The sequence below is a fragment of the Zea mays genome, chromosome 3 (assembly GCF_902167145.1).
Source record: "Zea mays cultivar B73 chromosome 3, Zm-B73-REFERENCE-NAM-5.0, whole genome shotgun sequence".
Classification (NCBI taxonomy): Eukaryota; Viridiplantae; Streptophyta; class Magnoliopsida; order Poales; family Poaceae; genus Zea; species Zea mays.
In genome coordinates, this window is record NC_050098.1 from 89153683 (window position 1) to 89180566 (window position 26884).

The window sequence follows — 26884 nt, forward strand, 5'->3', positions numbered from 1 at the left end:
TAAACTGTGGGTTGGTAAAAGAAGTTGTAGATAATTTTATAAGCTTTCCATATTGTTAAAGAGTGCATTCATATGATTTGTGAAACTCCAGTTATGTTTGTTTTACTGTGGCTGTTCCTGTTTACCTGACAAAAATGAGTGGGTCTGTTCACTGGTGGGTTTCATCTAGTAAATGGCCGAATTGGCTCTTCCAACTATGGAGACTTTTGTAGAGGGATAAAAGTTCTTACTTCCAGCAGAATTTCATAATTGTTGGTTCAGCAGTTTTGGAGATATCGAATTTTAAAGTTAACCATACTGCTGTCTAAAACAGATTCAGTCAGTTATCTTGTCAGATGTTTTAGAACTTGTAGATGGCAGAATTTAATTATCTATTGAATACTGAAGTTGTAGAGTATTTTGTGTAGATACTCCTAGAGTATTTGTTTGATATCACCGCTGTTTTAATTTTAAAGATACAAAATTAACAAACAGCGTTGCTGCTGTATGGCATGTGGTTCAGGGTGGGAGTCTTTCCACTGGGTCTTGGTTTCAAGTGTAGGAGTGTTTTGTTGATTGATGGCGAATGTTTGTGAAATATTTGTACTAAGTTTTATGCCCACTAGCAGGTGGCTACACTCCAGATCATGTCTAGTACATTTCTTCTTCTTCGATGAAGGCAAGTGAATGTAGCGGTGGTTGCTTCCATTCTGACATGTTATTTCTATCGCCTACACTCTAATATTCAGAAGTATCAGATTCTTTCATAATTGGACTCTATGGTGATGCTTTACTTGCTTGCATTATACTGATGCTCAATCATATATTCATGATGATTATGATTTGAGTATGACTCATGAGATTAATTCACACCCCTGAAGGTAAATGAAGTATTATTTGAGGTTGGTATTGTATCTGAAGGTAAATGAAGTATTATTTGAGGTTTGTGTTGTATCTGAAGGAAGTGAAGTTTATTGATAAATGTAGCATGCCATATACATTACATCACTCATTTGCATATGAAGTTTTGTCGTGACCTATGGTCCGACCGTACCGGTACAACTTAGCATCGTACGTTGCCCGAGAAGGGGTACGATGCGGCTTCATACCCTTAGAGGTATGAAGGCAGAGGACATATGCATTGCATTCATATGCATTCATTGAAGTGATATTTGCAGATGATGTGGTTTTATACCCCCAGAGGTATGAAGATAGAGTACCTACACATTGCATTCCTATGCATACATTGAAGTGATATTTGCAGGTATTGTTGACGCAGGAAAGTGTTATAGAACCTATTGTGGTTGTTCGAGGAAATGAGATGGTATTGGTTATAGTGGGACTACTGAGTTCTATATCTACAAGCATTTCTGATTTTTAATTGTGACTCTTTTAAAATGTTGATGAATTCAATTTGTGGTTTAAATATCTCGTCAGAACAATTAGCTTGCTGAGATGTTTCATCTCACTCTTGCATTACTCAATGCAGGTGCTTGTTGCTCATCAAGGGGAGTGGGAAGTAGCAGCACATCCACCTTCATTCTCATAACAATGCTGCCGAGACGCAGCCATGATTTAATTAGAAACTTCTTGTCAAAGGATGTTTGTTTTTAACTAGTCGTGCGCACTGATTAATTCAGTTCATGTTGTTATGGTTGTCTTCCCATTGCTAGCAGATTATTAATGTCTTATATGTTTTCTTATCATGATATCTATTTATACTTTGTTGCTTCCCCCGTTTATGCAATTTTCAAAGGAGATGTTGTCAAAATTTTATATATGAATATTAGATGTGTAGTTTAGTAGCATTCTGGGGTGTTTGTGGATCCCGGGGTGTTACAAGCTCCATGTTCCAATTGACACAATAATGTTGTCATGAATAATAAATAATCCAACAATAATGATAAAGCATGATCATAATTTGTAAAGCCCGAAAATTTGTATATGATAAAAAATGATAAAATAAATAAATACATATATTTATATAAAAGTGTTTTGGGAATCATGGAACCCTTATAGACCATCTACTTTTTTTTCTATGTGCATATTCAATCAATGACAATATATTGGTAAAATACAAATAAATACTGAAATATGCATCACATGATGAAGTTCTTGTATTTTTGCATTTGTATTCAAATTTGTGAAACAACTTTAAGTTTGAAAGTTAGTATTTGAAAAATGGAAGGAAAAAAGAAAGGGAAACAATATACATTAAGGAAATATACATATATATAACAATAAATATATCATTTTGGGCTAGCACTTTTATTTGAACACTTGATCCCAGTGTGAAACCTATAAACAAATTGAATTCAAATTATGAATTGAGTAGGAATATGAAATTAGAAGGTAGAAATGATAAAAGGAAAAAGATAAGAACCTAGCTGGGCCTGCTACCTTATTTTCGGCCCATCTCCCGTACATAAACCGCACGATCACTTGGGCTGTATCCCTCGCCCACCGGCCCACTCCACGTCACAGCACCTCAGCCACACACACACGCGCGGACCTACTTGGCTGACACGTGGGGCCCAGACGTCAGGAACTCCTTCTCCCTCCCTTATCCTTATCCACTTTTCTGTTGGGCGTTGTTTCTCTTCCTGGTGAGATCTCCGCGGAACTCGCGGGGCAGTTCCGTGCTCGCCCCAAATCCCGCGCCCCAGGTACTGATCTCCTATGGCCGGGGTTAGAGGCTTCGGCCGTATAAATGCGGGAGCCCCGCGAATCCCCCTTCACCTACCCGGTGGAACGCGTCGGCGGGATCGACTCCGAGGAACCACATAGTAGGCGCGCCGTCGTTGAGCTGGGGAGTCCATCGATCAAGGTCGCGGTCGCACCTTCACATAAGCCAGGTCTTCGCCTCCGTGAATCGTGGGCGCGCGCTGCACCTGGCCGTATCCTCGCGGTGCGAAGGCAGTGATGGGTGCGGCTAAACCTACTCGCCGGACCCAGCGAACAAACGCCAGGGAAACGCCGCCGTGAGTCGTGTGATGGCTATGTGAAAGGGGGACTTGGCCACCATCGTCGACTGCGGTTCTCAACCACACCCAGTCTGCGGTGGGGGGGCCTCATTGCTTGGTCGATGCTCCCCATCCGTGGCCGTGGGCGGTTCGGGCGAGAATCGGCCACCGGTGCTCGGGATCTGCTCGTCGGAGAGAGTGAGAGAGGGTCGCGGGCTCCGGTATTAGCTGCATATCGCGGTGCCTCGGCGTCTACCCTGATCGTGCGGAGAAGTGTCGTTGTGGTTCCATGCAGTGGCCGGGCGACCTTATCTCCGTCGCGCGTCGCGGCGGGATTCATCAGCGAACCGTGTTCTTCCCCCGCGTGTGAATTTGTACTGGGACGGTCGATCTAACTCGATACCCCTTCGGCCTGAGCGTTTCACAAAAGAGCTCATGAAGTTTATGAAAATCAACCCGCCATCCACGCGGGGTGAATATGAGTCTTGGAGAAATTGCCACTTAGCCCCTGATCTCTTAAGAAATATTGTGCCCAGTCCAGGACCCTTAAGAAATTCAGAATTAATAAAGAAAATAGGTTTTTAGTACAAAAATAAATCCATAAACTTGTTTAATTCATATTTAGTTCATTCTAACTCCGAATTGACCCATTCCAGTTTCTATAATTTTGTAATATTATTGTTTATCAACTTGTGCCTCTGTTTAGCCATGAAACTTGAATTAAAAATGTTCATTTGAATGAATCTATTCTAGGTGCTTAATAACTTCAGAAATTCATAACTTAGTAACCGTAACTCCGTTTTGATCCATTCTAGTTGCATTAGTCTCACAATAATATTTATTATCATCTGGTAACTTTATTTTGTCATGAAATATAGGTTAAAATTTTGCACTTAGTCTATTCTATATTTAACCACGTGGATCTTCGGAAAACCATAACTTCATATCCGTAACTTTGAATTTAGTGCTTCTCGATCCCACGATCTCATAGCATCGCGTAGATCATTATTATTCAGTTTATACTTATGTTTGGTGTGATGTTAATTTTGTCTATACCATGTTTGTCTGTATTGCTACGACTAGTAGTGAGGTCAAGAGTGACCTGAATATCATCCTGCTACCTGGAATCTCAAGTCCCAAGCAAGTTGTGCCCTTGTTCACTTCTTTTTATCGAGTAATTTTCTGATTAATCATAATGATCTGCATAAATTAATTTTGATGGGACCCAATAGGTTACCCTTGTTTGACTATCTTTATACCTTATTTACCACTGAATTCTTGGGTAGTACCTGTTATTGCTTTATGTGGTTTTGGGTATAGAGATACATATTATTAATGATTATATTTTGTTATCAGTTATTATTTACTGTTCATGTTAAGATCATTATGTTAATTGGAACATGGATGTGACGGAACCCCCCAAGTTACTAGGCCCACCTACAGTGTCCTTGTCCAATGGACCTTAGAAACCCTATAGATGCACATAATTACTTGACAAGTTCGATATCTGTATCCTTGATTCCTTGCCCAAGAGCGTTTCACCCGTCACGCAGATATTACAACACATCAGAGGAACGAATAAGCGGAAGCGAATTACAATAACTTAATTTACATTCCTCAAAATATAGAAAGAGTGTTATAGTTATTACAAAACCAGGGGTATGAGTGCATATGTATTATTATTACAAACTTTGGAGGCAAAAACCCCTCCCGCATAAAAGTATATTGTTTTTCAGATGGGAGGCCAACATCCTCCCGCGGCTTCACTGTTGAGGTTCCTCTTTGGGCACCACCTTAGAGCAAAAACAACAAAAGTCTGTTGTTTCCTCACCTACAACATGGGTTCGAAAACCCTGAGTACGGAGTGTACTTTCGCAAGTCTTACCCGTCAAAAGAAAAGACTCTCAAGGATATGCTGGCTTAAGGGAGTCAAGGTAAGGCTTAACTAAGAATCAAGACTGTGTTTGCAAAAATGCTTACTAATAGGGGATCCTTAAAAATCCAGTTTTATTGGCAAGTTAAGTCATTACCTGTCACTGGAGTTCTTTCTACCCTAGTTCAAGCACTTGGCCTATACTAGCCATCCTTTTATCAACCCCTTTCTGTTCACTGGAATGCTACGTGTAGGGCAGTGACCAAGTCTTCATGTCCGAGAAGTAACGGCGATCCGAATCGATTAATACCCAGCTGGGGATCTCCAATCACACGACATATGTACCACTTAACCCTTGCATATGTCAACTCGCCACTGGGTTTCTTAAGACCAGACCGGGTTCACGCCAACCGAGAGCACAGATACACCACCGTCCAACCTCTTGCCACGGAGGGTACACGCTACACTCGCCATGTCTCCACTCCCATTGCGTGTTGGCCTTTCTGGTATTAGTCTGCCCGAGGCAAAGCTTACCCATGACGAGGCATGTGACCAGTTAAAAGGTCCTCGATCAGCAAGCCTACATCGAGATGGTCCTTAATTGACTCAGACGGAGACACTACACCGAGACTCTCTTCTCGTGCAAGTCACCCGCCCGGTCTCAGCTTTATCATTTAAAAACCCAAAGTCTGGTACCTGGCAGAGGTACATCTTTTTTGATGTTGAACCCATCATGGCCATGATGGATCCACCATCAAGTTTTATTTTTGAAAACTTCCCAATCCACTTGAAGCATCATCTTTTGTTCAAAACAAAACATTTGTTTTTCTAAAGCAAGACTAAGAATTAGAATTTTTTTAATAAAACATATAATTAAGGATTGGTAATCATCTTTCAAGGAAGGAAATGCAGCAATTGGTTTAGCACACAACTCCTATCACCTAATGCATCATAAATGTGATAAAGATTTAAAACGGCAAGGAGGTGACAAATGCACCGGGGCTTGCCTTGTGTTGTAGGAGAGTCGGACTCTGTTCCACAGATGTCAAAGTAAAAATAGTTCCCGGTAGGTGGATTTTCTGTTGATGGAGTAGTCTCCTCTTCTTCAAAAGTCACTTCTTCGTTCTCTATACATAACCATATATAACCATGAATGCTCATGTAATGCTTATGAAAATGCAATGATAGAAGAGATATATCAAGTTGTATCTTGAATACAACTTTCCTTCACGATGCACTAGGGAAACTAGGGTTTTCGGAGTTAATACTTTATTTTCATAAGGCAGATACTACCTAGAAGACTAGGGTTTTGGGTTTGGGAAACACTGTCCAAATCATGTCAAACTTTAACCAAGGTTTCTAAGTACCATATTAGACTTATCTAAAAAGTATTGTGATTTTTGGAGTCACCAAGTTTTTTTGAAAAAATCCAAAGGTATAGGTTTAAGCTCTTTTAAATACGGAATAATTCCTTGTTTGGACTAAAAAATCCTAGAACTATTTTTATTAAATACTACAGAAATTTAGGAATCCAAAAAATATGGTCTCATATTTTTATCATTTTCTATGATTTCTTATGAATTTCTTATGTCTGGCAGAAAAATAAAAAGGAAAAGGTGAATAGTACTGGGCTGAAATTAGCCCAAGCCGGCCCACGCACAGGTGAAACACGCCCGCGTGCGCTCGCGCGTTGCCAGGTTTGCACAGAGGACCTTCGCCATTTGAAAAATTGGTTAATAGTCCTGCGCACTATTTCTATGTGTCACTGACATTAGCGCCGAGGCCCCTCACTTTCTATTCTTTCACGAATTGAGGTCCTCGACCGAGGACGGCGGAGCAGCGGCTCCGGCGAGCCTGTACCAGCCGGAAAATGCAGTGACTGGTGCTCTGGTGCGGCTGACACTTAATTTTATCCCTAACGACCATTTCCCCTCAATCAATTGCAAAGCTCTAGCTTCTAATCGCTCTGCCCACGGTGACAGCGCAAACTACAGATGAACTGAGGCGTTCCCGGTGATCCTACGTGTTCCAGCTCAATTGGCTGGGTCGAGAAGTATCAAGAGCACATAAGAGAGCTGAAACAAGAGCGACGATGAAGAAGACATCCACACTACTGATACATCTATGCCAATACAAGTACCAATTTCTGGTCCCATTACTCGCGCTCGTGCTCGTCAACTCAACCATCAGGTGATTACACTCTTGAGTTCATGTCCATCATATTTAGACCATTGTAACGCCCTGAATTTGGGGGTAGAGTTTTTCTTCTTTTCCCTCACCAAATTCGGGCGTTACCCTTTCCTTTTCCCTTTTCTCCTCGCTAAACCTTGATCTTTTCCAAAGTTATAGCGGGATTCGGCTTGAGATCCCATGTAAAGCAAAACCCTAAAATATTTTGTTTTGCTTGATGCACCATGCCGAACCATGCATTCTTTTTGATTGCTTGAAAATGTGAATGCATTCATCTAGAGAAAAATAGATTTTAGAAAAAAGAAAACCTTTTTCTTCTCTCTTTCCCCCTCTCCTCCCATTTCGGCCCAGCCGCCCCTCCCCCTCGCGCCCGGCCCAGCCGGCCGGCCGGCCCAGCCGCGCCCCTCCCCCCAAAATTTCTCTCCCCTCCCCTGCGGGCCCCACCCGTCATACTCTCCCCTGCCCTAACCTCGCCTCCCCTCCCCCTGCGCGCCGCCGCCGCCCTCCCCTGCGCGCCGCCACCGCCGCCCTCCCCTGTGCGGTAAGCCCCGCTCCTCCCTCCCTCTCCCTGGCCATGGCGCCCCGCCCCGGCCGCCCCCGCCCTGGCCATGGCACCCCCGCCCCGGCCCGGCCCCGCGCCGCCCCGGCCCCCCCCGGCCATGGCGCCCCCGCCCCGGCCCCGGCCGCCCCCGTCCCGGCCCTGCCCCGCCTCGGCCCCGCCCCGTGCCCGGCCCCGGTCGCCCTCGTTCCGGCCCCGGCCATGGCGCCCGCCCCGGTCGCCCCGACCCCGGCTGCGCCGCCTCGGCCCCGCGCCGTCCCGGCCCCAGCCGCGCCCGCCCCGCCCGTGCTCTGTGCTCCGTGCTCGCCCGCCCGCCCTGGCGCGCCCTGCACGCGTCGTGACGGCCCTGGCGCGGCCTCGAGCTCGGCCCAGCGTGCTTGTGGCGCGCGACCTTGAGCTCGGCCAGCGCGCGGCCCCGACGTGCGCACGGCTAGTTCGCGGCGCGTGCGTGCGGCCTTGCGCGCGTGCTCGCGTAATGCGCGGTGCCTTGGCACGACTCGTCGTGCCCTCGTCTACCCATGGACGAGTCCGTCTACCCCCCCCCTATATTTTATGTGCGCTAATCACATTGTTCATGTTAATAAAATAGGAAACTCAATTGAGAAATTGGTTACGTTAGTTAATTTGTATAGCTAATCGTCTATCTCATTTAATGTTAATCTACTAAAAGTGGTCACGTTTCTAGTAGTGCATGTAGCTAATCCTTATTATTGGAGCTAAGTAGAACTAGAGCACGTAACGTTTAGTTATTCGTCTACCCGTAGTGCGCCTCGAGCATAAGCTTAAACCCCTGCGAGACCCTCCCCCGTCTCTTTCTAACCATGGTAAATGCAATATCGCATGTCATATTCTATGCACATTTAATCTACGTGTTCTCTTGTATGGTGTACTGTTTGTTTCCTAATTTGAATGGATGGATGGATGTATGTTTGCACTCGCATAGAGAACGATCCGGTTGATGAGCCCGAAGAACTCGCAGGAGAAGCCCCTGAGCAGCAGTCGGTTGGTGGAGGCAAGTGTCCCTTGACCTACCCCTGTCCTATTCATTCTTTAATTCACCTCCCGGATTACACATTTATGCCTAAGGTTTGACTAGCTTTTTGTTATCCATGTCCTTGTTTACCTATTTGGGTTGGATTATTATTGTTTAGCTTTATGCTATTGCTCAACTATAATCAATGAACATGATGAGATTATCTATGATACGCTGTTTTCCCCTCTTCTTATTATGATGTTCTACTTGTGGCCTTTAAGGGGGCTCGAGCGGTTTCTCGAGTGCCTCTCCGTAAGGACCTGTTCTTTGGATGACCGCCCGGGAAAACAGTGCAACCATGAGGGTGGAATGGGGTGCCCTTAGCTGAATAATTAGAGGATCTGGGGTGTAGTTCGCTTAGTCGTTGTGCCGTCAATGGGGCTCGGTGTATGCGGCTCGCTCTGCCAAGCTTGGGTTCGCCCCTTGGGGAGGAGTGCGGTGCATTTAGGAAACCTAACGGGTGGCTACAGCCCCGGGGAATCTTTGTAAAGGCTACGTAGTGAAACCCTGCTGGGTCACCTTGGTAGTGATCAATGGAGAGTCATGATCTCCAGGCAGAAAGGGGATCACGGCTTGTGGGTAAAGTGCACAACCTCTGCAGAGTGTTTGAAAACTGATATATCAGCCGTGCTCGCGGTTATGAGCGGCCAAGGGAGCTCCAGTGATTAGTGGTACTTGATCAGAGACATTTTGGTTTACAAGTGGCAATGAGATTGATGGTTCTGGTTATGACTATGGTGCTGGTAAGTGGTATTCTTTCCGTTTGGAAAGGGTATATCGGGCTAATAACTTGGGTTAATGCTAAAACCTGGCTTTCTACTAGTAAATAATAATCTGACCAACTAAAAGCAACTGCTTGACTTATCCCCACATAAAGCTAGTCCACTACAGCCAAACAGGATACTTGCTGAGTATGTTGATGTGTACTCACCCTTGCTCTACACACCAAACCCCCCATCTCCAGGTTGTCAGCATTGCAACCACTGCTCAGGAGAAGATGAAGCCGTGGAAGGAGACTTCCAGGAGTTCCAAGACTACGACGAGTTCTAGGTGTGGGTTAGCGGCAACCCCCAGTCGGCTGCCTGTGAAGGCCGCGTTTATCTACGTTTCTTTTCCGCACTTTGATTTATTGTAAAGACTATGTGGATGTCTCAGACATATGATGTAATCGACTATTTCCCTTATTAATACTATTCGAGCACTGTGTGATGATGTCCATGTTATGTAACTGTTGTGTACGTGAACTGCTGATCCTAGCACGTACATGGTTCGCATTCGGTTTGCCTTCTAAAACTGGGTGTGACATAGGTGGTATCAAAGTCGTGCTGACTGTAGGACCGCTAACCTAGAGTAGAATGGTCGTTCTAAGGATTATAGACCTCTGTCCCTGCCTTGAATTTGATATCCCTTCAAAAGTTGGTCATACCGACCAAACCTATGTTCTACTATATATTATACCTTGCTGAAAATTACGTTTAATTCTAATCCTTCATTTATTTATGATTCATTACTTGCTGGTCATATTAATTCTGTTCTCACTCTTTTGCTTGCGGTGTCTTTTGTAGATGGCTCGTCTTAGACACACTGCACGAAAGTCCGTCATCCCCTTCTTACCCTCCCGCCTTGCTGAGCGTCCGCTTCGCCGTCCCGTGGCCGGTCAGTCCAGTCACTTGGAGAGGCTGCATCACCGCCTGCATGAGGAGCAGGAGCGTCGACGACAGGAGCAGCAGGGTTCTTCTTTCTCGCTCCAGCAGGAGATAGAGTCCGTGATGAGCTGCTCCCCTGTGCTTCCCCTGGAGGTGCCCCCTGCACCACCACTGGGCGCCCCAGCCTCTGGAGTAGCTGCTGGAGGAGACCCAGACGACGAAGGTGGCTACGACAGCTCGAGCCACGACACCGACTTTTCTGCTGACCAGGAGCCGGAAGGATGGGTTGCTCGACCCATCACTTGCGACGCTGCTCGCGGGTGTCACTTCCACGATGCGCTCGACACCCTGCTACGTCGGGCACTTAACCGGCGTACTTGGTCCATCGAGTATCGCTGTGTGGTCTACCAGCACAGTCGCGGGGTCTACCCGGACCGCTGGGAGGCGACCTGCTTGGTGCGCCGTCCGGAGAACAGTCTCCAGGGTGCGGAGGCTTGCTCAGAGCACTATTCTATCTCTGAGCGGGACTCAGCTGAGGCGGCCATGCAAGATGCCGCGCGGCGTGCGCTTTCACACTACTGCTCGGTTCTCGGTGGGGTAGCTGACGGTCTCAACCTGAAGTATTACCCCCGCCGTCCATCTGGCAGCACAGGAGGCGTGATTGTTTCACCTGTCGGTGAGGACAATCCTAGGTTGAGCAGCACAGTCAACCTAGCCGTCGTGCTAAACACGGAGCTGGACCATGCATTAGATGAGCTGAGTAGGGCTCGTGCTGAGATCGCCCTGCTGCGGGCTGAGCGCGCGGAACGTCGTCACCTGGACGATGGTTCCCCCGCTCCCGTCGGGACTCAGCACCCGTACCGCTCACCTCGGCGTGGACGCCAGTCTTATGGCAATCCCGACTGCAAGACCAAGATAAATCTAGAACCATTGATCGCTAGAGTCGGATCTTGTAATTAATACAAAATATATACGTAGAAGCTACAGTCTTAGCGTTAGTCTCGCTTTTAGTTAGTCTTAGTTAGACAGGGTAGTTTGCTATATCCTGTGCATTTATGCTTGTCATGATGAACTATGCTTGATTTGGATCTTTGTAATGACTGTCACCAGAGTGTGGGTATCCCCTGCATTTTGGTTTACCGGTTATATGTTAAAGGAGTTAGTTATTTAGTTGGGAAGCCTTTTATTCCACTTTCCTCTTTATCTGAGAAGCTGTGTGGTCTGTGTTGGAGATCAGTGAAGATGCTCATCTGTTCAGGGTTGTGGAGAATTCTATACTCTTTTCTTATGCTGCAAGATTTGCAAGATCAGTTCTGATGTGTGATTGCATTCTGCAGATGTCAGAGAACAGGCGCAGAGGAGGAAGGCATGCTCAGCAGGAGCAAGTCATTCAACAGGAAGAGGTGCCCCAGCAACAGCAGCTGCCACCCCCGCCCCCGATGTCCATCGAGCAGATGTTTCTGATGCAGACTCAGGCAGTCCAAGCCATCGGTCAGACTCTGGCCGCCATTCAGCAGCAGCAGCAGCAGGCACCACCCCAGCCTCAGATGCCTCAGATGCCCAGGGACAAGCGTGCTGAATTCATGAGAGGTCATCCACCAACGTTCGCTCACTCTTCTGACCCCATGGATGCTGAAGACTGGCTGCGCACTATGGAGCGGGAGTTGCATACCGCTTAGTGCGATGACAGGGAGAAAGTCTTGTATGGTCCTCGTCTGTTGAGAGGAGCAGCTCAGTCATGGTGGGATTCTTATCTCGTCACCCATGCCAACCCCGACACCATCACCTGGGAAGAGTTCAGAGGTATCTTTCGTCAGTACCATGTTCCTGCAGGTCTGATGACAGTGAAGAAGGAGGAGTTCCTGGCCCTCAAGCAAGGGGCATCGTCTGTCAGTGAGTACCGGGACAGGTTTCTGCAGTTGTCTCACTATGCTCCGGAAGATGTCAACATCGACGCCAAGCGACAGTATCGTTTCCTGAGAGGCTTGGTCGACCCTCTTCAGTACCAACTGATGAATCACACCTTCCCGACATTCCAGCACTTGATTGACAGAGCAATCATGACAGAGAGGAAGCACAAGGAGATGGAGGATCGCAAGCGAAAGATCAGTGGACCCCAGCCTGGAAGCAGCAATCGTCCTCGTTTCTCAGGCAATCAACCTCAGCAGTTCAGGCAGAACCAGCGTCCACCTCAGCAGCAGCAGTTTCAAAGGCAGTATCCTCAGCACCAGTATCAGAATTGTCAAAACAACCAATCAGGAGGAGGCCAGTTTCAGAGGCAGAATCAGCAGGCACTTCGTCTTCCTGCCCCAGCAACCCAGCAGAACAGTCAGGCAGCACCAGCTCAGGTTGGAAACAGAGCATGTTTCCACTGTGGAGAGCAAGGCCACTGGGTGATGCAATGTCCGAAGAAGGCATCCCAGCAGCAATCAGGCCCCAATGCCCCAGCAAAGCAGAACGTGTCTCAACCTGGAGTAGGCAACCGCTCCCAGTCACGCTATAACCAAGGGAGACTGAACCACTTGGAGGCTGAAGCAGTTCAGGAGACCCCCGACATGATAGTAGGTATGTTCCCAATCGACTCCCATATTGCAGAAGTGTTATTTGATACTGGAGCAACGCATTCTTTCATTACTGCATCATGGGTAGAAGCACATAATCTTCCAATTACTACCATGTCAACCCCCATTCAAATTGACTCAGCCGGTGGTAGAATTCGAGCCGATAACATTTGTTTGAATGTATGTGTGGAAATAAGGGGGATAGCGTTTCCCGCCAACCTCATAGTAATGGGTACTCAGGGAATAGATGTCATCCTAGGGATGAATTGGCTAGATAAGTATCAGGCAGTTATCAGTTGTGATAAGAGGACAATCAAGTTGGTGTCCCCACTAGGAGAGGAAGTGGTGACCGAGTTAGTCCCGCCTGAGCCAAAGAAAGGAAATTGTTATCAGATGGCTGTCGATAGCAGTGAAGCAGACCCAATTGAGAGGATCAAGATTGTGTCTGAATTTCCAGATGTGTTTCCCAAGGACCTACCAGGTATGCCACCAGAGCGGAAAGTTGAATTTGCTATAGAGCTTCTTCCTGGAACCGCCCCCATCTTTAAGAGAGCTTACAGAATATCTGGACCAGAGTTGGTTGAACTTAAAAAGCAGATCGACGAGTTGTCAGAGAAAGGTTACATTCGGCCAAGCACCTCGCCTTGGGCCGCCCCTGTCTTATTTCTGGAAAAGAAAGATGGCACCAAAAGGATGTGTATCGATTATCGAGCTCTGAATGAAGTCACGATCAAGAACAAGTACCCTTTGCCCAGAATAGAAGATCTGTTCGACCAGTTGAGAGGAGCCAGTGTGTTCTCCAAGATTGATCTGAGGTCAGGTTATCATCAGCTCAGGATCCGACCTTCGGATATTCCGAAGACGACATTTATTACCAAGTATGGTTTGTATGAGTTCACTGTGATGTCTTTTGGTTTGACCAATGCGCCAGCCTTCTTCATGAATCTGATGAACAGTGTATTCATGGATTATCTTGACAAGTTTGTGGTGGTATTCATTGATGACATTCTGATTTATTCTCAAAGCGAAGAAGAGCATGCAAGTCATTTGAGGATGGTATTGCAGAGATTGCGAGAGCACCAGTTGTATGCAAAGTTGAGCAAGTGCGAGTTCTGGATCAGTGAAGTCCTGTTCTTGGGTCACATAATCAACAAAGAAGGATTGGCTGTGGATCCGAAGAAAGTGGCAGACATTCTGAACTGGAAAGCGCCAACAGATGCTCGAGGAATCAAGAGCTTCATTGGAATGGCTGGATATTATCGGCGATTCATTGAAGGGTTTTCGAAGATTGCAAAACCAATGACAGCGTTGCTAGGCAACAAGGTTGAGTTCAAGTGGACCCAAAAATGCCAAGAGGCCTTCGAAGCGCTGAAAGAGAAGTTGACAACATCGCCTGTCCTTGTCTTGCCTGATGTGCACAAGCCCTTCTCGGTGTATTGTGATGCTTGCTACACAGGTTTGGGATGTGTGTTGATGCAAGAGGGAAGAGTTGTGGCTTACTCGTCCCGACAGCTGAAGGTTCATGAGAAGAATTACCCAATCCATGACCTAGAGTTGGCAGCAGTGATTCACGCACTGAAGACATGGAGGCACTATCTGTATGGACAGAAATGTGATGTTTACACAGACCACAAGAGTCTGAAGTACATATTCACTCAGTCAGAGCTAAATATGAGGCAACGAAGATGGTTAGAGCTGATCAAAGACTATGAGTTGGAGATTCATTACCATCCAGGCAAAGCGAACGTAGTGGCAGATGCTTTGAGCAGAAAGAGTCAAGTCAATCTGATGGTCGCTCGTCCGATGCCTTATGAGTTGGCCAAGGAGTTCGATAGGTTGAGTCTCGGATTTCTGAACAAATCGCGAGGAGTCACAATTGAGTTGGAACCTACCCTGGAGCGGGAAATCAAAGAAGCACATAAGAATGATGAGAAGATCGGTGAAATCCGGCGACTGATTCTAGATGGCAGAGGCAAAGATTTTCGGGTAGATACAGAGGGTGTGATGTGGTTCAAAGACCGCTTGTGCGTTCCCAATGTCCAGTCTATTCGGGAGTTGATCCTTAAGGAAGCTCATGAGATAGCTTATTCGATTCACCCTGGAAGTGAGAAGATGTATCAGGATCTAAAGAAGAAATTCTGGTGGTACGGAATGAAGAGGGAAATCGCAGAGCATGTGGCTATGTGTGATAGTTGTCGACGGATCAAGGCAGAGCACCAGAGACCAGCTGGATTGTTGCAACCGTTGCAAATTCCTCAGTGGAAATGGGATGAAATCGGGTCGGATTGCCTCGTACTCGAGCCGGCTACGATTCCATTTGGGTAGTAGTGGACCGCTTGACCAAGTCAGCCCACTTCATACCTGTTAAGACCAACTACAGCAGTGCAGTATTGGCAGAGTTGTATATGTCTCGGATCGTCTGTCTTCACGGTGTGCCAAAGAAGATAGTGTCAGACCGAGGAACGCAGTTCACCTCTCATTTCTGGCAGCAGTTGCATGAAGCCTTGGGCACACATTTGAATTTTAGTTCAGCTTATCATCCGCAGACAGATGGTCAGACTGAAAGAACCAACCAAATCCTTGAAGATATGTTGAGAGCCTGTGCGTTGCAAGATCAGTCCAGATGGGACAAGAGATTGCCCTATGCAGAGTTTTCTTATAACAACAGTTACCAGGCCAGCTTGAAGATGTCACCATTTCAGGCGCTTTATGGAAGGAGTTGTAGAACTCCGTTGCAATGGGATCAGCCTGGAGAGAAGCAAGTGTTTGGGCCAGACATTCTACTTGAAGCCGAAGAGAACATCAGGATGGTCCGAGAGAATCTGAAGATAGCGCAGTCAAGACAGCGAAGCTATGCAGACACAAGAAAAAGAGAGCTGAGTTTTGAAGTCAGAGACTTTGTCTATCTGAAAGTGTCACCGATCAGAGGAGTCAGAAGGTTCGGAGTCAAAGGCAAGCTAGCACCCCGCTACATTAGTCCGTACCAGATTCTCGCAAGGCGTGGAGAAGTGGCCTATCAGCTCAGCCTACCAGAAAATTTGTCTGCTGTGCATGATGTCTTTCATGTGTCTCAGTTGAAGAAGTGCTTGCGTGTGCCGGAAGAGCAATTGCCAGTGGAAGGTCTTGAAGTCCAAGAGGACTTGACCTACACAGAGAAACCAGCGCAAATCCTTGAGATTGCAGACAGAGTCACCCGAAGGAAGACCATCAGAATGTGCAAGGTCAGATGGAATCATCATTCAGAGGAAGAAGCAACCTGGGAGCGTGAGGATGATCTGATGGCCAAATACCCTGAGCTCTTTGCTAGCCAACCCTGAATCTCGAGGGCGAGATTCTTTTAAGGGGGATAGGTTTGTAACGCCCTGAATTTGGGGGTAGAATTTTTCATCTTTTCCCTCACCAAATTCGGGCGTTACCCTTTCCTTTTCCCTTTTCTCCTCGCTAAACCTTGATCTTTTCCAAAGTTATAGCGGGATTCGGCTTGAGATCCCATGTAAAGCAAACCCGTAAAATATTTTGTTTTGCTTGATGCACCATGCCGAACCATGCATTCTTTTTAATTGCTTGAAAATGTGAATGCATTCATCTAGAGAAAAATAGATTTTAGAAAAAGAAAACCTTTTTCTTCTCTCTTTCCCCCTCTCCTCCCATTTTGGCCCAGCCGCCCCTCCCCCTCGCGCCCGGCCCAGCCGCGCCCCCCTCCCCTTTCCCTCCCCCGCGTCGTGGGCCGGCCTAGCCGCGGCCCACCTCGCCCCCCCGCGCGCCCCCACTTTGGGCCCAAAGCGGCCCAGACGCGCCCCCCTCCCCCTCCCCCAAAATTTCTCTCCCCTCCCCTGCGGGCCCCACCCGTCATTCTCTCCCCTGCCCTAACCGCGCCTCCCCTCCCCCTGCGCGCCGCCGCCGCCGCCCTCCCCTGCGCGGTAAGCCCCCCTCCTCCCTCCCTCTCCCCGGCCATGGCGCCCCCGCCCCGGCCCCGGCCATGGCGCCCCCGCCCCGTCCCAGCCCCGCGCCGCCCCGGCCATGGCGCCCCGCCCCGGCCCCGGCCGCCCCCGTCCCGGCCCCGCGCCGCCCCAGCCATGGCGCCCCCGCCCCGGCCCCGGCCGCCCCCGTTCCGGCCCCGCGCCGCCCCGTGCCCGGCCCTGTCCCGGTCGCGCCGCCCCGGCCCCGGTCGCCCTCGTCCCGGCCCCAGCCATGGCGCCCGCCCCGGTCGCCCCGACCCCGGCTGCGCCGCCCCGGCCCCGGCCACGCCCGCCCCACCCGTGCCCCGCCCCACCCGTGCCTCGCCCGCCCGCCCCGGCGTGCCCTGCTCGCGTCGTGACGGCCCCGGCGCGGCCTCGAGCTCGGCCCAGCGTGCTTGTGGCGCGCGGCCTTGAGCTCGGCCAGCGCGCGGCCCCGACGTGCGCACGGCTAGTTCGCGGCGCGTGCGTGCAGCCTTGCGCGCGTGCTCGCGTAATGCGCGGTGCCTTGGCACGACTCGTCGTGCCCTCGTCTACCCATGGACGAGTCCGTCTACCCCCCTATATTTTATGCGCGCTAATCACATTGTTCATGTTAATAAAATAGGAAACTCAATTTAGAAATTGGTTACATTAGTTAATTTGTATAGCTAATCGTCTATCTCATTTAATGTTAATCTACTAATAGTGGTCACGTTTCTAGTAGTGCATGTAGCTAATCCTTATTATTGGAGCTAAGTAGAACTAGAGCACGTAACGTTTAGTTATTCGTCTACCCGTAGTGCGCCTCGAGCATAAGCTTAAACCCCTGCGAGACCCTCCCCCGTCTCTTTCTAACCATGGTAAATGCAATATCACATGTCAAATTCTATGCACATTTAATCTACGTGTTCTCTTGTATGGTGTATTGTTTGTTTCCTAATTTGAATGGATGGATGTATGTATGTTTGCACTCGCATAGAGAGTGATCCGGTTGAAGAGCCCGAAGAACTCGCAGGAGAAGCCCCTGAGCAGCAGTCGGTTGGTGGAGGCAAGTGTCCCTTGACCTACCCCTGTCCTATTCATTCTTTAATTCACCTCCCGCATTACACATTTATGCCTAAGGTTTGACTAGCTTTTTGTTATCCATGTCCTTGTTTACCTGTTTGGGGTGGATTATTATTGTTTAGCTTTATGCTATTGCTCAACTATAATCAATGAACATGATGAGATTATCTATGATACGCTGTTTTCCCCTCTTCTTATTATGATGTTCTACTTGTGGCCTTTAAGGGGGCTCGAGCGGTTTCTCGATTGCCTCTCCGTAAGAACCTGTTCTTTGGATGACCGCCCGGGAAAATAGTGCAACCATGAGGGTGGAATGGGGTGCCCTTAGCTGAATAATTAGAGGATCCGGGGTGTAGTTCGTTTAGCCGTTGTGCCGTCAATGGGGCTCGGTGTATGCGGCTCGCTCTGCCAAGCTTGGGTTCGCCCCTTGGGGAGGAGTGCGGTGCATTTAGGAAACCTAACGGGTGGCTACAGCCCCGGGGAATCTTTGTAAAGGCTACGTAGTGAAACCCTGCTGGGTCACCTTGGTAGTGATCAATGGAGAGTCATAATCTCCAGGCAGAAAGGGGATCACGACTTGTGGGTAAAGTGCACAACCTCTGCAGAGTGTTTGAAAACTGATATATCAGCCGTGCTCGCGGTTATGAGCGGCGAAGGGAGCTCCAGTGATTAGTGGTACTTGATCAGAGACATTTTGGTTTACAGGTGGCAATGAGATTGATGGTTCTGGTTATGACTATGGTGCTGGTAAGTGGTATTCTTTCCGTTTGGAAAGGGTACATCGGGCTAATAACTTGGGTTAATGCTAAAACCTGGCTTTCTACTAGTAAATAATAATCTGACCAACTAAAAGCAACCGCTTGACTTATCCCCACATAAAGCTAGTCCACTACAGCCAAACAGGATACTTGCTGAGTATGTTGATGTGTACTCACCCTTGCTCTACACACCAAACCCCCCATCCCCAGGTTGTCAGCATTGCAACCACTGCTCAAGAGAAGATGAAGCCGTGGAAGGAGACTTCCAGGAGTTCCAAGACTACAACAAGTTCTAGGTGTGGGTTAGCGGCAACCCCCAGTCGGCTGCCTGTGAAGGCCGCGTTTATCTACGTTTCTTTTCCGCACTTTGATTTATTGTAAAGACTATGTGGATGTCTCAGACATATGATGTAATCGACTATTTCCCTTATTAATACTATTCGAGCACTGTGTGATGATGTCCATGTTATGTAACTGCTATGTACGTGAATTGCTGATCCTGGCACGTACATGGTTCGCATTCGGTTTGCCTTCTAAAACCGGGTGTGACAACCATGGAGACCCGTGCACTCTTGTTTTGCTTAGGAACCAGGGAGAAGACCGAAAGGGAAAAGGATTTGAACATGCTGGATTCGGACTACAGAAGAACACCAACTTGTGACGGTCACCACGGTCACATGCGGGCTCGGATTGGAATGTTCAAGCACAACATGGAAAGCTTATCAAGTCTAGTTTCATATGGATCTAAAATTATAGTCATATCTGTTCTGAGGCCGCCGTAATCATTGTTTCCTTACCGAGACATTTCCTGCCTTTTCTGCCCATGGTGCTGCGTCACCCTATTTTGGCCCAATGGGTCGTGTATCAAGTTGGGTCCATTAGGGACGCATCCTAGGGTTGCAGCACGACCCCAATATCCTTGTGGTCGTCCTCCCATGTTTATAAACCCCCTAGCTGCCACCAAGAACAGCGGGTTTTGTTTAGATCAAGTTTAGCTCTCGCTACTTGCTTGTAAGCGCGCATGCTGGTTCAGCTACCCGTCTTCTTGTCTTCGGAACCCCACCATATTGGAGTTTGATTTTGAAACCTACAATTTACATCAGGTAATTCAGTACTTGTTCTACTTATTCTTGCTAGTTCTTCGGTTGCTTGCAGGACGAGTGCCCTAGTGGCCAGGGTGTCACGCTCCACAAGATCGTGACAACCATATGAGGTGGTGTATCGGTTGCTAAGGCACAGCGTCTTTGAAAGGCTGTAGTCGGGCCGTGAACGTCGTCTCCTCCAACAATCGAGTTATTCCACACCCTCTCATCGAAAGATCGGGAATTCACCCAACGGGTGCACATCAGTTGGTAATCCGAGCAAGGTTTATCGGTGAGAGATTTACTTTTCTTCGCTGTTTTCTTATCTCCAATAGTCCAGAAAAAACCAAAAAAATAGTAGATTAGTTTTACCACAATCATATAAACCATTGAGCATTTACTAGTACTACTTAGCTAGGGCTTGTTGAGTTTTCGATTGCATCGGTTGTGTCGAGTTGTTGGTCTTAGTTTATTCCTTTAGAGTTTTGAGTTCTACCATGTTTTGGTCACCACGAGATCCACCATCACCATAAACCTCTCTGGTTTGTTTTTGCCACCACGGATACATCTCATGTCAGATTTGGAAGTCTAAATACAATCTGGAAAGCTTATCTTATCTTCTTTCCAACGGATCTAACCTTGCCTCAAAATTCATTCTGAGCGCTCCGCAATCATCGTAGAGATTTCTGGACTTTCTATATTAACAAGATTTGTTAAATCTGATTTAAAGGGGTTGTTAGCAATATCCTTATTGTTTGGGTTGTCATAGTAAAAAAAGGGTTTAGGCCCCTACAAAAAAAAGAAGAAGAAAAAAAGAAAAGACAAAAAAGGGAAAACAAGAAGAAAGAAGGGGGCTGAATCTCTAAATCTGTTGTTTCTCTTTGTGTTGTGCTAGTTGTTCTTTTTCAGTGACTACCTTTGTGCCTAGGCTCACGTCTCTAGCATGGTTTAGCCTTGGACCAGCACAGTACCACCGTTGAATGATTATTCAGCTTGCTTTTGTAACTAACGTGGTACTAGTGTATTCCTTGCTTCAGCCCACCTATAACTCTACATATTTCGACTACAGTTTGACAAGTCGTGTTGCTGCGGCATCGATACACTTATTCCACAATTGCAGACTTGTTGGTTGCTGACCCCTCCTATTGAGCAAGGTAAAAATTGGTAAGAGCTTGTGTGGTAGGTTGAGAGTGAGCGCCTTGTAGTAGCTACATCCTAATAGTTGTAGAGTTTTTATTCCTTCACTTTTTTTTATCTTGTTGCCTCTGTTCGTCTAACCATGGTAGGTTTGGAGGTTGATGATGCTTCTCGTAATATGCCACACACTCCTCGCACCAAGGGCATCATATAACACTTTGTAAGGTTGGTGAAGACAAACACGGAAGGTCTTGATAATGACTTGCAGGTGACAAATGAAAAGATGGGGCAATTGGAGGCCACACAGATCGACACAAATACCAAACTTGCAAATGTGGAAATGACAGTTGCTCATATTGACAAGAGCCTTGTCGCACTCTTGAGGCGATTTGATGAGATGCATGCTAATACCAATGGTGGGCGTGATGAGGGCGCCGAAGGTAACTGGGATGACTATGTTGCTGATACTGAACAAGATGACCAAGAAGCACCTAATTGCCGGTGACTACGTACTAACCGCAGATGTATGGGTGGTTTTCGCCGACGTGAGGTACATGGTAATGATGATGCTTTTAGTAAGGTTAAATTTAAAATACCTCCTTTTGATGGTAAATATGACCCTGATGCTTACATTACTTGGGAGATTGCGGTTGATCAAAAGTTCGCATGTCATGAGTTTCCTGAGAATGCGCGGGTTAGAGCTGCTACTAGTGAGTTTACTGAATTTGCTTCTGTTTGGTGGATAGAACATGGTAAGAAGAATCCTAATAACATGCCACAAACTTGGGATGCGTTGAAACGGGCCATGCGGGCTAGATTTGTTCCTTCTTATTATGCACGTGATATGTTAAACAAGTTGCAACAATTGAGACAGGGTACTAAAAGTGTAGAAGAATATTATCAGGAATTACAAATGGGTACATTGCGTTGTAACATAGAGGAGGGTGAGGAATCTGCTATGGCTAGATTTTTGGGCGGGTTAAATAGGGAAATTCAGGACATCCTTGCTTATAAAGATTATGCTAACGTAACCCGATTGTTTCATCTTGCTTGCAAAGCTCAAAGGGAAGTGCAGGGACGACGTGCTAGTGCAAGGTCTAATGTTTCTGCAGGAAAATCTACACCATGGCAGCAGCGCACGACTACGTCCATGACCGGATGTACACCAACACCAACTCCCTCGCCGAGTCGACCAGCACCACCACCTTCCTCTGGCGACAAACCACGTGCATCTTCCACAAATTTAGCAACCAAATCTTCCCAGAAACCAGCAGGTAGTGCCTCTTCAGTAGCCTCCATGGGTAGAACAAGAGATGTTCTATGTTATTGATGCAAGGGCTATGGACACGTGCAGCGTGATTGTCCTAATCAGCGTGTTTTGGTGGTAAAAGACGATGGTGGGTATTCCTCTGCTAGTGATTTGGATGAAGCTACACTTGCTTTGCTTGCGGCTGATTATGCAGGCACTTAGGAACCAACCGAAGAACAGATTGGTGCAGATGATGCAGAGCATTATGAGAGCCTCATTGTACAGTGTGTGCTTAGTGCACAAATGGAGAAGGCAAAGCAGAATCAGTGACATACGTTGTTTCAAACAAAGTGTGTCATTAAGGAGCGTTCATGTCGTTTGATCATTGATGGAGGTAGCTGCAACAACTTGGCTAGCAGCGACATGGTGGGGAAGCTTGCACTTACGACCAAACCGCATCCGCATCCATATCACATTCAATGGCTTAACAATAGTGGTAAGGTCAAGGTAACCAAGCTGGTACGAATTAATTTTGCTATTGGTTCATATCATGATGTTGTTGACTGTGACGTTGTGCCTATGGATGCTTGTAATATTCTGCTGGGTAGACCATGGTAATTTGTTTCATATTGTATGCATCATGGTAGATCAAATCAATATTCTCTCATACACCATGATAAGAAAATTATTTTGCTTCCCATGTCCCCTGAGGCTATTGTGCGTGATGATGTTGCTAAAGCTACCAAAGATAAAACTGAGAACAACAAGAATATTAAAGCTATTGGTAATAACAAAGATGGGATAAAATTGAAAGGACATTGCTTGCTTGTGACGAAATCTGGTGTCAATGAATTTTTTGCTTCCACTTCTGTTGCCTACGCCTTGGTATGCAAGGATGCTTTGATTTCAATTCAAGATAAGCAGCATTCTTTGCCTCCTGTTGTTGCTAACATTTTGCAGGAGTATTCTGATGTATTTACAAGTGAGATACCAGAGGGGATGCCACCTATACGAGGGATTGAGCACCAAATTGATCTTATTCCTAGTGCATCTTTGCCAAATCGTGCGCCATATAGGACAAATCCGGAGGAAACAAAAGAAATTCAGCGACAAGTGCAAGAACTACTCGACAAAGGTTACGTGCGTGAGTCTCTTAGTTCGTGTGCTGTTCCGGTTATTTTAGTGCCTAAAAAAGATGGAACATGGCGTATGTGTGTTGATTGTAGGGCTATTAATAATATCACGATACGGTATCGACACCCTATTCCACGTTTAGATGTTATGCTTGATGAATTGAGTGGTGCCATCGTCTTTTCTAAAGTTGATTTGCGTAGTGGGTACCACCAGATTCGTATGAAACTGGGAGATGAATGGAAAACTACTTTCAAAACTAAGTTCGGATTGTATGAGTGGTTAGTCATGCCTTTCGGGTTAACTAATGCACCTAGCACTTTCATGAGATTAATGAACGAGGTTTTGCGTGCCTTCATTGGAAAATTTGTGGTAGTATACTTTGATGACATATTGATCTACAACAAATCTATGGATGAACATGTTGATCACATCCGTGCTGTTTTTAATGCTTTACGAGATGCACGTTTATTTGGTAACCTTGAGAAGTGCACATTTTGCACCAATCGAGTGTCATTTCTTGGTTATGTTGTGACTCCACAGGGAATTGAGGTTGATCAAGCCAAGGTAGAAGCGATACATGGATGGCTTATGCCAAAGACTATCACACAGGTGCGGAGTTTCCTAGGACTTGCCACTTCTATCGCCATTTTGTGAAGGACTTTAGTACCATTGCTGCACCTTTGAATGAGCTTACGAAGAAGGGAGTGCATTTTAGTTGGGGCAAAGTACAAGAACACTCTTTCAACGTGCTGAAAGATAAGTTGACACATGCACCTCTCCTCCAACTTCCTGATTTTAATAAGACTTTTGAGCTTGAATGTGATGCTAGTGGAATTGGATTGGGTGGTGTTTTGTTACAAGAAGGCAAACCTGTTGCATATTTTAGTGAAAAATTGTGTGGGTCTGTTCTAAATTAATATACTTATGATAAGGAATTATATGCTCTTGTGCGAACATTAGAAACATGGCAGCATTATTTGTGGCCCAAAGAGTTTGTTATTCATTCTGATCATGAATCTTTGAAACATATTCGTAGTCAAGGAAATCTGAACCGTAGACATGCTAAGTGGGTTGAATTTATCGAATCTTTTCCTTATGTTATTAAGCACAAGAAAGGAAAAGAGAATATCATTGCTGACGCTTTGTCTAGGAGATATACTTTGCTGAATCAACTTGACTACAAAATCTTCGGATTAGAGACGATTAAAGACCAATATGTTCATGATGCTGATTTTAAAGATGTGTTGCTGCATTGTAAAGATGGGAAAGGATGGAACAAATATATCATTAGTGATGGGTTTGTGTTTAGAGCTTACAAGCTATGCATTCCAGCTAGCTCCGTTTGTTTGTTGTTGTTACAGGAAGCACATGGAGGTGGCTTAATGGGACATTTTGGAGCAAAGAAAATGGAGGACATACTTGCTGGTCATTTCTTTTGGCCCAAGATGAGAAGAGATGTGGCGAGATTGGTTGCTCGTTACACGACATGTCAAAAGGCGAAGTCACGGTTAAATCCACATGGTTTGTATTTGCCTCTACCCGTTCCTAGTGCTCCTTGAGAAGATATTTCTATGGATTTTGTGCTGGGATTGCCTAGGACTAGGAAGGGACGTGATAGTGTGTTTGTGGTTGTTGATAGATTTTCTAAGATGGCACATTTCATACCATGTCATAAAACTGACGATGCTACTCATATTGCCGATTTGTTCTTTCGTGAAATTGTTCGCTTGCATGGTGTGCCCAACACAATCGTTTCTGATCGTGATGCTAAATTTATTAGTCATTTTTGGAGGACTTTGTGGGCAAAATTGGGGACTAAGCTTTTATTTTCTACTACATGTCATCCCCAAACTGATGGTCAAACAGAAGTTGTGAATAGAACTTTGTCTACTATGTTAAGGGCTGTTCTAAAGAAGAATATTAAGATGTGGGAGGACTGTTTGCCTCATGTCGAATTTGCTTATAATCGATCATTGCATTCTACTACAAAGATGTGCCCATTTCAGATTGTATATGGTTTGTTGCCTCGTGCTCCTATTGATTTAATGCCTTTGCCATCTTCTGAAAAACTAAATTTTGATGCTACTAGGCGTGCTGAATTGATGTTAAAACTGCATGAAACTACTAAAGAAAACATAGAGCGTATGAATGCTAGATATAAGTTTGCTAGTGATAAAGGTATAAAGGAATTAAATTTTGAACCTGGAGATTTAGTTTGGTTGCATTTGAGAAAGGAAAGGTTTCCTGAATTGCGAAAATCTAAATTGTTGCCTCGAGCCGATGGACCGTTTAAAGTGCTAGAGAAAATTAACGATAATGCATATAGGCTAGATTTGCCTACAGAATTTGGGGTTAGCCCCACATTTAACATTGCAGATTTAAAGCCCTACTTGGGAGAGGAAGTTGAGCTTGAGTCGAGGACGACTCAAATGCAAGAAGGGGAGAATGATGAAGACATCCACACTACTGATACATCTATGCAAATACAAGTACCAATTTCTGGTCCCATTACTCGCGCTCGTGCTCGTCAACTCAACCATCAGGTGATTACACTCTCGAGTTCATGTCCATCATATTTAGACCATGGAGACCCGTGCAATCTTGTTTTGCTTAGGAACCAGGGAGAAGACCGAAAGGGAAAAGGATTTGAACATGCTGGATTCGGACTGTAGAAGAACACCAACTTGTGACGGTCACTACGGTCACATGCAGGCTCGGATTGGAATGTTCAAGCACGACATGGAAAGCTTATCAAGTCTACTTTCATATGGATCTGGAATTATAGTCATATCTATTCTGAGGCCGCTATAATCATTGTTTCCTTACCGAGACATTTCCTGCCTTTTCTGCCCATGGTGCTGCGTCACCCTATTTTGGCCCAATGGGTCGTGTATCAAGTTGGGTCCATTAGGGACGCATCCTTGGGTTGCAGCACGACCCCAATACCCTTGTGGTCGTCCTCCCATGTTTATAAACCCCATAGCCACCACCAAGAACATCGGGTTTTGTTTAGATCAAGTTTAGCTCTCGCTACTTGCTTGTAAGCGCGCGTGCTGGTTCAGCCGCCCGTCTTCTTGTCTTCGGAATCCCACCATATTGGAGTTTGATTTTGAAACCTACAATTTACATCGAGTAATTCAATACTTGTTCTACTTGTTGTTGCTAGTTCTCCGATTGCTTGCAGGACGAGTGCCCTAGTGGCCAGGGTGTCACGCTCCACAACATCGTGACAGCCATAGGAGGTGGTGTATTGGTTGCTAAGGCGTAGCGTCTTCGGAAGGCTATAGTCAGGCCGTGAACATCGTCTCCTCCACCAATTGAGTTATTCCACACCCTCTCATCGAAAGATCGGGCATTCACCCAACGGGTGCACATCAGAGGAGGGCATGATCGGACCTACAGAGCGCTGTCCACGACGAGCTCACACACTGTGGTGTTCTGAACAAATTTGGGGGAAATCCCAAATTTGGGAGCTGTGGGGGATGATTGGAGGTGAGGGCTGGTTCACTAGATGCAAAACTACCTAGCTGAGCTCACTGGGGCGGCAATTTATAGGTTCCATCGGCGGTGGCGGCTAATTTTGGAGAAGACACGCGGCAGCCGGGAAAGAGAGTGAGTCACTGTGGTGGTCTGCCGTGGCGATCACTGGGCAATGGGCTACGGCGGTTACTAGGCAGTCACTATGGCTTGTGACGACGTGGTAAATGGCCTGAGGCG